General features: G+C 37.8%; 1 protein-coding gene across 4 annotated transcripts in view; it reads right to left on the bottom strand.

Moving 5' to 3' along the window:
• The window catches only part of LOC127935454 (trafficking protein particle complex subunit 9), a 181,469-nt gene that overhangs the window by 131,065 nt on the left and 32,807 nt on the right, over positions 1-17,597 (bottom strand). The gene's annotated exons all lie outside the window — the stretch shown is intronic.

Below are 17,597 nucleotides of genomic sequence, written 5' to 3'. Positions count from 1 at the left end.
TAGCTAATCTTGTCCGTTGCCTCTGAAATACGGTTACTGTTGACATTTCTCATAAATTCCATGAATCTGGAGTTCATTTTGTATTTCACACTAAAAATAAATGTCTGACATTGTGAAATGGCTAATTTGCTGGCGAGTAAAAAAAAAAAGAAGCAAAAATTACCTACATAAAAAAGGCATAAAATACACAGTTCAAATTATTTTGGGGCTGAATTTATAATAGGTCTGTAAAATTGAATCATCACGGTTGATCACATCAAAAACTAAAGTCTCTGTTTAAATAATTTGTGTGTGTGTACAGTCTATAATCATATATATGCATTTATTTCTTATACATACATATACACTAGTGATGCGCGGGTCTGCTTTTTTTCCAACCCGCAGGTCCCACTTTTCTGAAATTATTCGGCCCGCCCCAACCCGCCCCGCAAATAAAGTAAAATTTCTTGACCCGCCCCGCGCATCAGGGACATCACGGAAGTTACGTTGCTACTTAGACATTCGTATTGTAACCTTATCAAAGAACCCAAAAAAATATAGCCTATTTAATATAGCTATTTAATATAGGCTATAGGGAATTAAACTAGTGATGGTTCGTTCGTAAATGAATATTTTAGGTGAACGAATCGTTCTCATTCATGTAATCCACTGACTCTCTCATTCCCTGAAGTTCCTCCCTCCACAGCAGCGCGTGAGTTTCATCCTGTCAAAGAGTTACTTAAGATGTGATTCGTTGAATGTAGTGAACAAATACGATATTCCGTTTGTGAACGAGTTGAATGAACTGATACATAGCTTGTTCGTGAATGAAATGAATGAGAGTATGCAATTTGTGTATAATTTGTGTATAATATGAAGAAATGGTCACTGAACAAATCAGTGAACGAATCTGAACGAATCATTTTGGTGAACGAACTGAAAATCAACAAATCAACAAATAAATTCCACGCACCATATTTAGTGACCCGCCCCAACCCGCCCCGCAATAAAGTGCCAATTTCTTAACCCGACACGCGGGGCCCGCGGGTTAGGAGACGACCACCGCATCACTAATATACACGTGTGTGTGTGTGTGTGTGTGTGTGCGTGCGCATGCTTTTGTGACATATCAGGACACAACTCTGTATAATGACATGGGTGGTTGTAAATAGAAAAAAAAAACTAAAATAAATCAACAAGTACATAAAAGTAAATAAGTAAAAGTAAATCAGAAAATAAAATAAATTAAACAAATAACAATAAATAAAATAAAAAATAAGTTAATTAAATGAGTACAAAAAAGTTAAAAGAAACCATATGAAATTAAGGGTAAATGGTTTCAATTGTCTCCAAATCAGGAATCTAATAATCTATAACAAACTGGTACATAAATCCAGTGTGAACGTACTTTTGGGCTTCACTGAACTGACGCAGAGTAAATGGCAGGCTTCCCTCCTGAGGGAAATTAAAGTATGGTTGAAGAAGGCGCTTCTTTATTATAGATGCTATGAAACCTGGTGTGGGAGATGGTTTTCCATATGATGAATGCATCAGAAGACAGCACATAGCTCTGAAATGAAGAGAAGGGGACAGGAAAGGCCAGAGCAGGCCAATTAAATGCAATACCCCCCTTAAGGGAGAAGCCCATGAGGCAGTTTTAGCATTTAATTTGAGCTGGCTGCCACACAAAGACCCCTGGCACTGCTGATGGAGACCAGAGGTTCTGAGGATGAGAACCAAGCCAAAGCAATGAGACACAGACAAATCCACCTGTTGAGTCTGAAATCTGCCAGTTTAGGTCGACATGAAACAACCATCACTATTATTTTCACCTCAGTATCGCGGCATGAAAATAAAGAGGTAAAAGCTTTTTTTTTTGTTTTGGTTAATCTTAATCTTAATATTAATAATCTTTCATTATTAATATAATGAAAACCGTGTAGTTTCTTCAGACTTAGTGAACAAACTGTGATTAAACTGACTTGGAACTGCCAAGTCATATACAGGTGCATCTCAAATTAGAATGTTGTTGAAAAGTTAATTTATTTCAGTTATTCAACTCAAATTGTGAAACTCTTGTATAAATAAATGCAATGCACACAGACTGAAGTACTTTAAGTCTTTGGTTCTTTTAATTGTGATGATTTTGGGTCACATTTAACAAAAACCCACCAATTCACTCAACAAACACCTCAAAAAAGAGGTGATTTTGTTGCACTGCTGAGGTGGTCTGGAAGCCCAGGTGTCTTTAACAGTGGCCTTCAGCTCATCTGTACTTTTTGGTCTCTTGTTTCTCACTTTCTTCTTGACAATACATCATGGTTTCTCTATAGCCCCTTTCACACTGCACGTCGGACCCGGCAAATTGCCAGGACATTGCCGGGTCACCTTCTGTGTGAAAGCAAACATGTCCCAGGATTGATTCTGGCATTGAACCTGGGTCGGGGACCTAGTAAAATTGCCGTGGTTTGACCCGGACGAGCGCTGTGTGAACAAAAGCAAGATCTAATGCCGCATCGTAGTGATGATGCATGTTATCAGGCCACTCTTTTTCCTGGCTGTTTTGAAGGAAGATCAATGTATGCGACAAAAACATATGTGCAAACTGTAATGAAGCAGAGATCAGTTAGTTCCTCACTTTCCGCGCTGACGCTGAGATCGTTCGCTAGCTTCAGTGAAAATATAACGTGCCTAACGTTTTCGACTCGTACATTACACGTCATGCCCTGATGTCACGTGTCATTATGGGATCTTTACGGGTTGTGTGTGAAAGCACGCGCATATCCAGGGTAATCACTGGTAGTGTGAAAGTGCAAAATCTAGCGACCCTGGAACAATTGCCGGAACACTTTACCCGTGTATTTTCCGGAATCGCAGTGTGAAAGGGGCTTATGAGGTTCAGGTCTGGTGAGTTTGGTCATGGTCATTTAACCAACTTTTGGTGCTTTTGGCAGTGTGGACTGGTGCCAAATCATGGATCTTCAAAAAGCTGGTCAGCAGAAGGAAGCATGAAGTGCTCCAAAAGTTCTTGGTAAATGGTTGCAGTGACTTTGGTTTTCAAAAAACACAATGCACCAACACCAGCAGATGACATTGCACCCCAAATCATCACAAGACTGTGGAAACTTAACACTGGACTTTAAGCATCTTGGGCTATGAGCTTCTCCATCCTTCCTCCAGACTCTAGGACCTTGGTTTCCAAATGAAATACAAAACTTGCTCTCATCTGAAAAGAGGACTTTGGACCACTGGGCAAGAGTCCAGTTCTTCTTCTCCTTATCCCAGGTAAAATGCCTCTGATGTTGTCTGTGGTTCAGCAAATTCCTTGACACGTCTGTGTGTGGTGGCTCTTGATGCCTTTACCCCAGCCTCAGTCCATTCCTTGTGAAGTTCACTCAGATTCTTGAATTGATTTTGCTTGACAATCCTCATAAGGCTGCAGTTCTCTCTGTTGGTTGTGAATCTTTCTCTTCCACACTTTTTCCTTCCACTCAACCTTCTGTTAACATGCTTGGATACAGCACTCTGTGAAAAGCCACCTTCTTTGGCAATGGATGTTTGTGGCTCCTTGTGAAGGGTGTCAGTGATTACAACTGTCAGATCAGCAGTTTTCCCCAGGATTGTGTAGCCTAGAGAACCAAACTGAGAGACCATTTTGAAGGCTCAGGAAACCTTTGCAGGTGTTTTGAGTTGATTAGCTGATTGGCATGTCACTATATTCTAATTTGCTGAGATTGTGAATTGGTTGGTTTTAGTTGAACCAAAATCATCACAATTAAAAGAACCAAAGACAAACTAATTCAGTCTGTGTGCACTGAAATTTATTTCACAATTTGAGTTTAATTACTGAAATAACTTTTCCATGACATTCTAATTTATTTAGATGCACCTGTATACACCTACATACATATAGTTGCCCCCCCCCCCCCCCCCCCCCAAAAAAAAAGTGTGAACTACAAAATAAAAAGCTGCTTTTTGTGGTGCCAGGCTGTATTAAGGCTGTATTCAATTGATCAAAAATACAGTAAAACAGTAATATTGTAAAATATTATTACAATCTAAAGTAATTATTTTCCGTTATAGAACACGATCTTCTGGATGTCAAAGATTTTTAACTGATCTCTGCTGTTCAAAAGAGACCCAACAAAGAAAACATAAAAGGAAAAGCCCTTGAGATAACCAACCAGTCATCAGTCCTAAAGCGGTCAGTGTTTTTATTCTAAACCAGATCTCTGTACAGATGAAACACAAGCACACACTGCATTAATGTCCCTCCACAGTGACTCACACACTCGTGTGGCGGCCGCTCTTGAAGATGACAGGAAACCCTGCTCAAGTGTAGCTGACTCACCTCTCCAAACGAAACCTCCACAGAAATTCACCATCAATTCTGTATCGCTGCTGTTCGGCATTAGTGAGGAGCGCTCCTGAATGACTCACATCAAGCTGAAATTCATGTCCTTCAAACCTCTGCAGCTACACAAAAGCAGAACTGTTTACTCTTATGCAGCGCTGAGTGTATGAACACATGCTACAAGTGGAACCATGCAAGAAAATATGGATTAATTTATTTATTTTTTAGTTAATTTGTCATTAAAAAAAAATGTCAAATACATATAAAAAAAAAATAGAGGGTCAAGTTGAGAGCACTGAATTTTGGGATACTGTACCTAGTATAGTGTGCTCTGCATATGTCATATTTTGGAAAATTGTAATATGGCATACAGAAAATACAATACACAACTAAAACTACTTCCAAAAATAAGCGGCAATATGTTATTTCCAACACACACAAGGTCATGCAATTGCAAATGCCCGTACAAACTAATTAAGAAGCCCTTCTAGCCTACATTAGATGTATCTGTACAAAAATCTCTTTAAATACGACTTGTGGGTGGGTATGTTTTTATCTCCAGCAGGCTGACAGTCATTATAAAGGCCCACACTGTGTTGTCCTCCATTACAGCTTAGCAAAAAGGGATTTGCTGGGTCTGCTGTGGACATCTGCTGGTGTAAGAGCTCCATCCCACATACACAAGCATGTCAAATATTTGCCCTTTAGAGCATTGGCTCAAGATAAACCACTCTAAGTGGTGTGTAGATTTGGCAGGTATAGACGTACAGTATACAGTCGTGGACCCAAGAAGCAGGATGGATGCACCTCTCAGCATCGCTGAATCTCATCTGCAGGGATCAGGAAGCTTCCAGAGCTTTTACAGTGAGTGGGGAAAATGAGAAAACCTTTAAAAGGCTGCTAGTTCTGTGCACCATGTGACCTTTTTCACATGGGTCTCTTCCCAATTGCAATGCTGCCTGACAATACAACGACAGCCCAGTGACTACATTGCAGATCTAGGGAAGTGAGAATTTTGCACATTCTGAAAATCATGGAAGAGTGAGAAATCCCTGCAAGGGAACTCCTGCAGGTCATAACAAATGTTAACGAGAGATGAATTGGCATGTTAGAAAGTGCTGATTATCAACACGTGCACAGCGTGTGAGCAGCTGTTCACCTACATATAACACACACACGCACTGAGATATTTATTTTAAATTATTTATCATGTAATTTATTCATTTAATTATATAATTATTTTAAATATGAAAGCATGAATGAATGAATACAAATAATAATAATAAAAAATAAAATAGTATGAAAATTCCTTCTTTCCACTGATATGGCCCCTTTAATTTGTCCATATTCCTAAAGAGAACTGCTTGTACAAACCGCTGAAACTGAATTAGGCCGAGACAAAGTCATGATAAAGATAATAAAGAGTGTTAAATGCCTCATTATGTGCGTAACAGAGAAGAAGGCATATCTCTCTCCCTACAATAGCCATCCGTTTAGGAGACAGGATAAAGTGCTCTCCTCCTGTGGTTCCGCTGGAAAACACAACTCCAGACACCTGCACCGCTTCTGAGATACGTCCATGCTGAGAGCCAGAGGATATCTGCACTTTGGCTCTTCTAAAAACACAGCTTACCCTATGAGATGGAACTCATCCCAAATAAAACTACAAAACAACCACAATGCTGAACAATTACCCCTCAAGAGCTCAGCTTCCAGTCATTATAGTACAAATATGCACATCCATATGCAGCAGACTCAATAAATCAGCAGACTCTTATAAAACAGTAGATTTAGTGCTGAAAATGAAAACATGAGGAGAACTGACTGAAAACTGAAAAACTGAAGTTAGTGAAGATCTAGAATTTCGTTTGCGGATGCCATTTTGATGTTATATCAAATGAAATGACATTCAGATACTATGTATTTTTTCGGTTTACGGTATCTATTTTCAGAAAGTTACACCAGGCAAAAGCAGCACGCCTGGTTGAGTTCATGAACCGAAAGTGCCGACAGCAACCACGATGGATCAACATAGGCTAGCTGATAAAAATCATCTCACTTGAAGGAAACTAAACAGCAACACTTTTTTTTACTTGAAATCAACATGAAAAATAATTAATGCTAAGATTAAAACATTTACACCATGTTTGATATCTACGAATTAGTATTTTGAGGATCTAAATTACAGCCCTGCATTTCAGAACTTTTTACGCCCCTTGGGCCGGGCTTCGGACCAATTTTCACATCATAGTTCAGACACAGGCCAGGCCTCTCTGGCTTCTAAATATTTTTATATTTTAGACATCCATCAATTAGTGAAAAAAATAATAATAAGCGTGGCTCGACGTTGTTTATTGTCATGCCAGCAGCAGTATGGTGCGTGCCGTCAGCGCAGCTGAACAGTTCTGCGTTCAAATGCACGCAATAAGCTTAAGCTTGCCAAAGAGCACCAGCAAGAGTAATTAGTATAAATGTGACGGGGAAACAGTGAGGAGATATTTGAATTATTTACTAATAAACTAATGCTTTCTTAGTCAAGGATGAAGTTGCCGACCCTGACTCGCCATCTCCTCAGACAAGCCTTTAGAGAGAAGTGCATCTTTACGGATTATGATTATGATAGAGTTTTTGTTTTAGATTTGTTTTATTTTGTTAAGTAGTAATTTAAATCTTTCTATAGATATATTTATCATGTCTGTGATGAATGTTTTCCCTGAGTTTATTTTTGTACCTCTGTTAAAGATGGCAGAAAGCGCATCATGTTTGTTTTCTTTATTTTATAAAAGCACAACGTTTTGTTGTGAGTGCACACAAATAGAAGTAAATAATTTGCATTTGCAAATGATTACTCTTACCTTTATGAACAAAAATGACAGCGCATCCACTGAAAAAATGCAAGTGATCGTGCTGGCACATACATGTCCTGCAAAGCGTCTGCGCGCAAACTATTGGATATAGCGCACATTTATCTAGGTTTAACATTTAAACATTGTTATATGCTTGAACTGTTTTATATCTATAGATTTTATTTTAGGCAAGTCGTGATGAGAAGGCTAAATTGATCTAACATAGGCTCACTGTCTGCCACTGGCCGTTTGGTCAAACTAAATCTTAGATTTAACTAACAAAATAATTCTCTCTCTTCTTCTCCACTGAATGCTCTTACCCTCAGACAGGGTAAGAGCTTCACAAAACATTAACTGATTGACTGGAGTCGTGTGCATTGCTTATGGGTTATTGTGTTGTTTTATCAACTGTTAATAGCATAAATATGTTTTTGATTATGCTAATACCGTATGTTCTTTACAGAGTGAGCTCAGACATCTTGCACTGCAGAAATAATGGCTTGATTGACATACACAACCCTTTTGTACATTCTTAGACTTAATCTATTATGTTAGCTTAGTTCCTGTCAAGCTCACAGATCCTGATGTCAGATTAAAGCTTTACCACAGTAACAGTTAAGATCAGATCGTACAGAATAACGCGCAAGAGAACAAAAGGTCACTAGATGTCACAGACATAATTACGCAGGCCTGTTGTACTTCAAAACTTAGCTTTTGCTGCAACTACATTTTATTACTGGTTAGTGTTTCTTAAACACTTTCTTCAATATAGTTTAATGTGTAACCATTCGTTCATTGTAACAAGAGTGTAAAAACCATCCCCGCATCCAAATATGCATGCATCACTAAAATATAATATGCAAATATAATATCTCATTCCATTCTGCACTTCACATTATGGCCTTTGTGGTTAGAAGTGGAAATACAGATGCAGACAAATCTTTTCAATGCAAATACTAATTAAGGAAAATAGACATTTACCCTTAGATGAAGAAACTTTGTTTTTACTACATCAGGGAATTTTTAAATGCAGCCTGCATGTTTTCATCTCTGAATGTGCCATTTAAAATTGTGCTGGGGTGTTTTGTTCATAGCAGCCTCGAGATGAGGGAAGAACTGTTTGGCTTATAACCAGCAGTTTTACAGCCTTTGCATACAAATAAGCACCTTTCAGACTGAATATCAAATAATCAGATGCACTGGCTTGCATCACAGCAGAGATCTCTGTAGTATAATCAGAGACTCCAGAAAAAATCACTCCAATTACGTTACTGACAGTTGGAACGGGTCATGAGTCATGCATGCACACATATCACAATAAATTAGTAATTATTATATATACATTTTAAATCAATTAATTGATCTGTGAGATTTTTGGGAGCTTTTATGTTTTTCCAGGCTGCATTTATTTGATCAATAAAATGGTAATATTGTCAAATATTTTTACAAATACAAATAACATTTTCTATTTTAATATATTTTAAAATGTAATTTATTTCTGTGATGACAAAGCTGATTTTCAGCATCATTGCTCTAGTCGTCAGCATCACATGATCCTTCAGAAATTATTCTATCAACTTCATAAAATGTCTTTACTGTCACTTTTGATCAATTGATAAATAGGCTGAATGTGGATGAGAGTTTCAAAACTGAATTCCAACAGGTTAATGAAGTCAAAATCTTGATCAATGCTAAGAGTTTCATATTGGCTATGAGTGAATATTTTTGGCATCTGGGAGAAGTCAGTCCAATTGTAACTATCCAGCATGAGTGAAAATGGCTACAGACTTCCCTTCGGCTCATCTATCTCACACACACCTGAAGGATGCTGGACTCTTCTCTGGGAACAAGAGTAAACATATTCACAGTATGAGAGGCAGCTTGAAGGCAGATGGTTCCTCTTCACGCACAGGGACAACAACAAGTCATACATTTACAAAATGAGTTTTGACTCTGTGGATTGGGCTGAGATTGAACAGTGTTTGGGTTTTTCCATTGCGCTGCTGGAGAGTTTGCACGGATATGGCTGAAGTCTGATTTTCTGCTCTGAAGGGAGTCGACCGCATCCATTTCTGATAAAATAATGAATATTTAATCTACATCAAAACAGCCAACAGCAATGTGTGTTTTTTCTAATGAGCTTCAAACAGCCATCAATATCAAGTTGTTAAGCAAGAGCCTTTAACACTGTACACCTCTGGAGAGCATCATGATTTCAGGAAATTACAATTTTAGGATTTTCGTTACTAAATCTGGCAAATATAAACCCTGATGTGACACCTGGGCTTTCTTGAAAAGTCTTTTTTAAGATGTACTGTAAGAAAAAAATGAACCAGGCTTTCCAGTGATCTTGACCAGTCTGTTATCACTGAAAAGCAATGTTTTATTTTAAGTATTGTAAAGTGTCACTAATTAATTTACTCAAAATTCTGAATTCATACACTACCGTCTAAAAGTTTGGGGTCAGTAAGATATTTTTAAAGAAATGCATCATTTTATTTAGCAAGAAAACACTTAATTTATGAAAGTGACACTAAAGACATTTATCATCTTACAAAATACTTTATTAAATACATATTATTCTTTTGAACTCTCTCTTAACCAAAGAACCCTGGGAAAAAAAACTATTACGGTTTCCAAAATAATAATAATAATTTTATATATTTTATACACACATATCCAGGACAAGTGTTTTCACCATTACATCATAAAATAATGATAACTGATAATAAAAAGACAAAATCTTTCACCAAATGAATGCAGAATGATTTCTGAAGGATCATGTGAGACTGAAGACACTGGAGTAATGATGCTGAAAATTCAGCTTTGCATCAAAGGAATAAATGACCTTTTAAGGTATATTCAAATAAAAAAAACTGCTATTTAAATTATAATAATATTTCACAATATTACTGGGTTTACAGTATTTTTAAACAAAAATGCACTCTTAGTGAGCATGGTGCATGTTGCTATGAATTCTCCTTTAGTTAAAGATAAACAAGTCTCAACAAGTCTCAAAACAGCTTTGAATACATAAATTGTATTTGTTTTATCATAAAAAAGAAGCCTGCTTATGTTTAGCTGTTTTATTGAGCACTATAGTCTGCTATAGTCTGTCAAAAATAATGATCTCTCGATTTAAAATCGATTGCATTTCAAGAAGACAATTTACTCTGCGACTTTGATCACTAACCTCACAAAACTCCATACACTTCATAAGATAAAGAAATTGATTTTATGTCAAGAGAGACCTAATCTCCCGTCCCACTGTTGGTTGGACTTTCCGATGTAGCCAAGAAAGGCATCGCTCTCATTTTATGATTCAAGACGCAAACAGAATAAGGCAGAACTTGGCGGCCTCGTAACCTATTCTCCGCCTGTGCAATTATAGGAAAACCCATCTCCTGTTATATAAGCCCCTTTATTTTACATCTACCATCAATCTTGGTTATAGAATCTGACGTGGAAGGCAAAGCACTACACAGAGCATTAAATATTCTGTTAGTCTGCGGCCATGGCGCTGGACAGATGAGCAGAGGTGGCTGTTTATCTGATCAGAGGAAGAAATGAGAGAGGTAGAGGAGACCAATGCGGCGAAATGCTAAATGCCCCTCAGTGCTGACAATTCACTCTCAGGTCTGTCCTGAGAACCAAGATGCCCGAAAATGTACCGAAGCTATCGCAAGGGCAGCTTATGTGATGGTGACTGTCGAACTTTCTAAAAAAGCAATGCACTAGAAAGACAAAGCTTGAGAAGATTCCAGTGGAACCTCCTGAAACTGTATTTGGATGAAGGTGCAAGATTCGCATTGGGCCGAACCGATGGCTGGTTGTCTGAAAGACTGAATCACAGGTGTGTAAACAGGGTTAAGAGTTTAAACGCTACAAGAAAGTACAGTACTGTAGTACACACACAGGACCACTAAGATATCTGAGTAGGATTTCTTTTTTGCACAGCCAGGAGTGTAAAACACACCAAATACACAACAGCATGATATAAACAGCAACCAGTCTCTTCCACCCCCTATTTAAGTGGATAATTAATTTTGCCAATTAAAAAACATTTCAGCATAGGCTTAGCCTTGCCCTGACCAGGTGGACTTGGGGCAAAAATGACACTAAATCGGAAAAAATGTCCCTGCACAAACAAATGTAATCTATTATGTCTGTTGCTAACAAAGTGAATATGAATAGACAGTGTCGAACGTGGCATTAAATTAAGATCTGCTCATGTTGCACCGTATTTTTTACGTTTTGACAGTGTTGTACATTTTAACCAATCACACACTATTCTGTTGCGCTTAGGAATGCAATGGCAAAACAGAAGCGTTCAGATGAGTCCTCGCTGAAACTCATCTGTTTTGTTGAGCGTGTGCACGTTCACTGACTGAATTCCGGACCCTTGCGAGTTCCCTCATCATAAACAACAAAGTGCAGATGTATGTACAATGTAAGTAAGAGATTCTTTTCACAGTGTATACAGCTTCAGTGATTATAACAATAGTTTTGTTTCTTTGAGAGTGCTTAAACTCGTGATAAATCAATGTTATTAATAATGTTACGGTTACATATGCATCTAATTTTATTTCTGTTCAGAAAGTAATGGCTTGTACTGATACAGCTGTCCCTTAGTGGCGAGAGTTTTGTTATTTGTCTTCATTTATTATGTTGCGATTTCATACACTTGTGTTCCTTATGAGCTGAGTGGTATAAATGCTGTTGTGACTCTGGAAGCAGTTGCAGGACTTTTGCTGGCAACCAGAGGTAAACTAGACTGCGGGCTGAATCAGCAGTTTTGTTGTGATTTTTTTCTCTCTCTTTTGTTCAGAGTAATTCTTGAATAAATATCCCCCTTTTTAAATGAGCCTTTGCTTGCCTCCGCCTCTGTTATGTTCATAGACGTAACAGTCACTTACCATTTATAATTTATTCACTGTTTGAATAATCGTGGAAAGGAAACGTTATATAATTATTTCTGCTGTTTTTATTAAATTGTAATTGTAAATACAAATTAAGTCCCATCAAACATTTATTTTTAGCCTACATGACACCCATGCCAAAAAAAACAAAAAAGAGTTTATGACGTTTAATATATTTGGCTGCTTTTAGCCTTACCCTGGAGTTGGTTCACCCTCCGCCCATGCATTTCAGAATTTATTCATCTTATGAATGGGTTCTATTTTGTGAATCAAAAACCTTCCAGATTCCTGAATAAATGATTCTTATGATTGGGTTATTTTTTGGGATTAGAAAACCTTTTAGAATGACAGATTCCTAAGTGAATCAAAGACATTTCTGATTCTCAAACAAAAGATTGGTATAATTCAGTATTTTTAGCATTCATGATGGGTTTTTTTTTCTGTTTTTTCTTCTTCTTTTTTTTATAGAATCAGTATTTCAAAATAAGTTATTTTGATGAGCCAGGTTTTACTGAATCAAAAACTTCCCAAAATGACATTACATCCCCACTTTTCATTATATGGAAAAATTGTTTTTTTTTTTTATATATCTTATTTTGTGTTCCACACAAAGTCCAATTGTTGGATTACACTTATACCACCCCAAAAAAATAACATTAAAAGTCATTCAATAGTTTCTGCACTTTCTACAAGAACTGCATTAATGAAATTCTCTCATAATTTGGCAAAGGCATCGCACGTCTTCCCAATATTTCTTCCTGAATCATTAATGGAACTAGAATTGATCGTTTATTTGCGATTTCCCACTTTGCACACAAGAAATAACTTCTCAAAATAATTAGGCAAATGGTTCAAAAAGATTTCCTGCTTCAGTCTCTTCACTCAAATACAATTATGCACATATACCTTGTTGAATTAGTTAAATGCACTACTAAATGTACCTCACGTTACCCCTGTCTTTGTGTGTATGTGTGTGTGTGTTTGTGGAGGCTGTTCGCTTTGATGAAGGTCTTCTCTCCAGAGACATCTGGTGTGTGTGAGTCAGACTGCTTTCTGGCAAGAACGAGAGAGCAACAGAACAGCAAAGAAAACACCATCTATAGTTGATTCGGCACAAACACGCACTAACTACATTACATATCAATATCAGAGTTAGAAACAAACACACAATCCAATCAATGCAAACATGTTCTTTTCGGTTCTCAAATCAAACAGAGAAGTGTTACCCTGGGTGCTCATTACATGCAGTCTGGCCAAATTCAGAGCTGTGTGGGGCACAGGGGCATCATCACCCCATCAAATATTCAAACCAATGGAGCCTTGACGGCAAAACAACAAACAAGTGACATTTTTCATCGCCCCCAAGACTTTTCTGTTAGGGAAAGTGTGTGACTCAGAGTCGTTAGCCTTGGGTGCTCAGCTTACCCCTAGACAGGCGTGACACATCCTCTCCTGCCTGTGGCATTCTGGGAAGTTATTAAGCGGGCTCGTAACCATCAAACAAGAAGGAGGATCATATAATGCAGCTCGTTTACAAGTCCTGTTTACACAGCAAAGTGTGTGGGAGCCGTTAAGCAAGAAATAAATGACTTTGAGGAAAATGGGACTTCGAGGATTTGAGACACGACCCCGTGTTGGAGGAATACGAGAGCGGTGACGTCCTGTCACGACTGTTAAGTGGAGAGCTACTTTCAGTAGAGTATTTGGCATGTATTACAAAGAAAACCATTAAAATGCATATCTTTAACACATTTTCACATGCACAAAATCCAGTAATAATACTAATTTAGAATTTAGAATTTAGAATTACTCCATTTAAGTACACAAAACGTGCTTAAAGGGGGGGGTGAAATGCTCATTTTCACTCAATATCCTGTTAATCTTGAGTACATATAGAGTAGTACTGCATCCTTCATAACTCCAAAAAGTCTTTAGTTTTATTATATTCATAAGAGAAAGATAGTCTGTACCGATTTTTCCCGGAAAAACACAACCGGCTAGAGGCGTGACGTGTGGGCGGAGCTAAAGAATCACGAGCACCAGTAGGCTTTTGCGTTCAGAGCGTTTGGAAGCTGTGACATTACCGTGAGGAAAACATCCGAAACAAACCATGGCTAACAGTCAGATTCAGCGTATATTTATGATCCAGAATCAGATCCAGAGGCTGAAATTTAACAAGAGCAGCATCAGCAACGACGTCTCTATGTGGTATGTACTTAAACTGTATATATTTGCTTAGCGGTTTTGGAAAATGACTAAGTTCCACTTTATGTCGTCTTTTTTTTTTTTTTTTTAAGCTGTACATGTGGAAAGTGCAGTTTGATGACAACATCGCATGTTGTTTACTTGATGTGCTTACGCGCCGATAGCTAAGTTAACAACACAGAGATATTTGAAGCAGTTTTACTCACCGCCTGTGGTTCCAACACACGATCGTGACCCTTTTTCGTTGGGACTGCATTATCCTTAAGAAATAAACGATACGCAAATCCGTCGTCAAACTGGGCCTTGTTTGTAAAACAAGCATCTTCGAAATGCAGGGAACAAACACTTGCACAACTCCGTTGATGCTCTGTAAAAATAAACTCCGTCCACTGGTCCCTTAATGCTGTTTTTTCTTTGGTAATCTGTGCAGAGTTGTCTTGCCCTGGCAACCAAAAACACACTTCTTTTGTGACATTTCGCGACGCTCTCGCTCTGATCAGTGAATGTCTGTTGTGCTCTCAGTGCTCTGCTATACAGGAGCGCGCGCTCTTCCGGCAGAAGTGCCGTCAGGACCCATATAAGGAAATTCCGCTCCATCCAACGTCACACAGAGCCATACTCGAAAAAAACTTTCTGAAACGTTCATCACTGAACTTAATGACAACTTGCAGTGAGTGAGTCACTGAGATTCAGTGAGTCCTTTTCATTCAGTAAAGCATGCATCAGGCTGATTCAAACTGGCCTCTGGTGAATCTTTCTGAATGATTCAAGAATCAGCTTATAAGAGACACTCACATTTGCAGAGCATCAGCATTTAATCACCAGCTGCCAGGCAAAAATCATATGTTAAAATAGAAACTATGAAATACTATTTGTTTATACTGCAATAATCTTTATTATTCACAATTTTGAAAAACTGTCTTTTACAGTGCACTTATAATAAGCATAAACAGTATAAAAAAATAAAAAATTTTTTTAAAAAAAGCAGTGCTGCTTGACTAGCAAAAGCAATCAAAGGGAAAATATGCTTAATTTTTTTTAAATAAAGTGAAGCAGGATCTACCTGGTTTCACTGAAGCCAAAGCCCAAGTGGCATTTCAGTGAAGCCGCACTCAAAAGCGGAAGAACGTGGCACTAATTTAACCATGATTGGAAGTGATTCAATTATTTAAACGACTAGAATGATTCGGTTTTGAATGTGAATTTCCTCGTCCTTTTATTCTCTTGCCCCTTCCATCACTCTTGGGAAAATTATCTCTTGACGTCTAGGTGTTTGTGTAATCAACCAGAAATTGAGGCAACTCTAAACCTCACTTCAAACGCAGAAAGACAAAGTCTTCAGGAAAGTGCCCACCTGTGTTGATTCACCCCGCCCACCTGTGACTAACCACGACCCGTGACGGAAGCGGTTGACTAACCGCTCCAACGTAATTGAGAGTAAAACCGGGACCATTGGGAGTATCCAAGTGGTCATGGGATAGCACATGAAAAAAAGAATAAAAACAGGCACTAGCAGCAGAAGTTGGTGGGTTTTGGCAGAATGAAATAAGACAGGCTGGAAACAGCCATCTGACTCCTTATACAACATGATTTGTTTGAAAAGTCGGGGCAACCTCACACTGAACAGCCATCTGTCTTCATAAGATTCCTGCCAGTGCCTCAGGGCCTCTGAGTCCAAAAATACACCCAAAAAAACCACAACAAAACAATAGAACTCAAGAAAGTTACGCCTAGAGTGAGAGATTCTATAAATTTAATATGAATCTGGAGGAGCTTGAACTATAAATAGACATTTTACTGACATGAAGACTGAGTGAACGATTATTAGAGTGAAATATATTTGACATGAAAGCTGACAGGAAATAATTTTCAAAAAAGTATCAAAAAGTAAAAACCATGTTTTCTGGATATGCAGCATATATTATATTATATTATATTATACTATGAAAATCCCATGGTATAGGAATATAATAAAATCTAAATATAATTATCAAAACTACTTTATTAATTGCAGCACTGTACCCAGACATATACCGTGGCACTGTATGCTTATGATAGTAAAATACTATAGTATCTCATGGCATTCCATGAAGTACCTTAAAGTACCACACTTGCAAACAAATAAAAAAAACTTCTCTGAAACCACTAGAAGTTGCTTGGAGTACAGTGTAAATATGATATTAAACTGTGACACATATCACAGAAACATGGTATTACCATGAAGTATTGGTACTGAATTAGAGCTGCAACTAACGATTATTTTTCTGTCGACTAATCTAACGATTATTTTTTTTTATTAGTCGACTAATCTAACGATTATTTTTATTACAATAAATAATTAATCTAATGTTCTTTTTTTTTATTAGCTAATGAGTCCTTTGGATAACTTTACAAAAAAAATATAAGTACAACTTCTAATATAATATTTCAACCTTTATTCATTTTCAACCTATGTGGTTGAAGTTTTTACAGTATAAAATAATAAAGAGGCAAAGAAAATGATTTTACTATGGTAAATATGAGCTTATGATAGCGTTTATAATTTAAACCACAGTAGCCATAAATGTACAATTGTCTGAGACGTCATGAAATGTTCTTTAGCATCACAAACCATAACATTTATTTGGGGTTCTGCTATGGTTTAGCATGGTTTCCAGAGATCTGGAGCTGATTCGGGGGGAGCTCGGTGTTTTGTGACTGTTGTCTCGCGGCGCAATGTTTTTTAAGGGGCCGTTCACATATCACGTATTTTGCGCGCTCAAGTTCATTATTTCCAATGTAGGCACGCGATAAGCGCGCTCATAATGGAAGCGATTCGGTCGCGACGCGCTCGTTTTTTCCAGGCGCGTCCGCACAGGATCGAGTTAAAAACATCTCAACTTTTCAGAATGCCGCAAGCGCAAGAATATCAGACCTGAACCAGGAAGTTGGTCACCAGATCGCACGATAACCAGTTAAACCGTAACACAGGAGAGCGCCAAGATGTTTTCCTCTGAGGTGCTCGCGCAGTTGAACAAAGGGCCATTTTATTTGTCCTCCGTTTAAAGTATTCCCATACTTTTGATAACAGTGGTCTCTGTTTTTGTGATAGAATGCAACTTTCTCCATTCCCAGTATGCCATTATGCGAGATGTAAACAAACAGTGATGACGTCGACGCGTCGTTGCAGCACTATACTGAATGTAAATCCAGTGGAATATGAATATAACCAAATAAAAAAAAATAAGTACCACATGGTATATAAATATGATACTATGGTGTATTCTGTATCAAAGCACCATATTTTAGCATGCA

The sequence above is a fragment of the Carassius gibelio genome, chromosome A19 (assembly GCF_023724105.1).
Source record: "Carassius gibelio isolate Cgi1373 ecotype wild population from Czech Republic chromosome A19, carGib1.2-hapl.c, whole genome shotgun sequence".
In the NCBI taxonomy this organism is placed as follows: domain Eukaryota; kingdom Metazoa; phylum Chordata; class Actinopteri; order Cypriniformes; family Cyprinidae; genus Carassius; species Carassius gibelio.
This window is presented reverse-complemented; position numbering and strand designations above follow the sequence as displayed.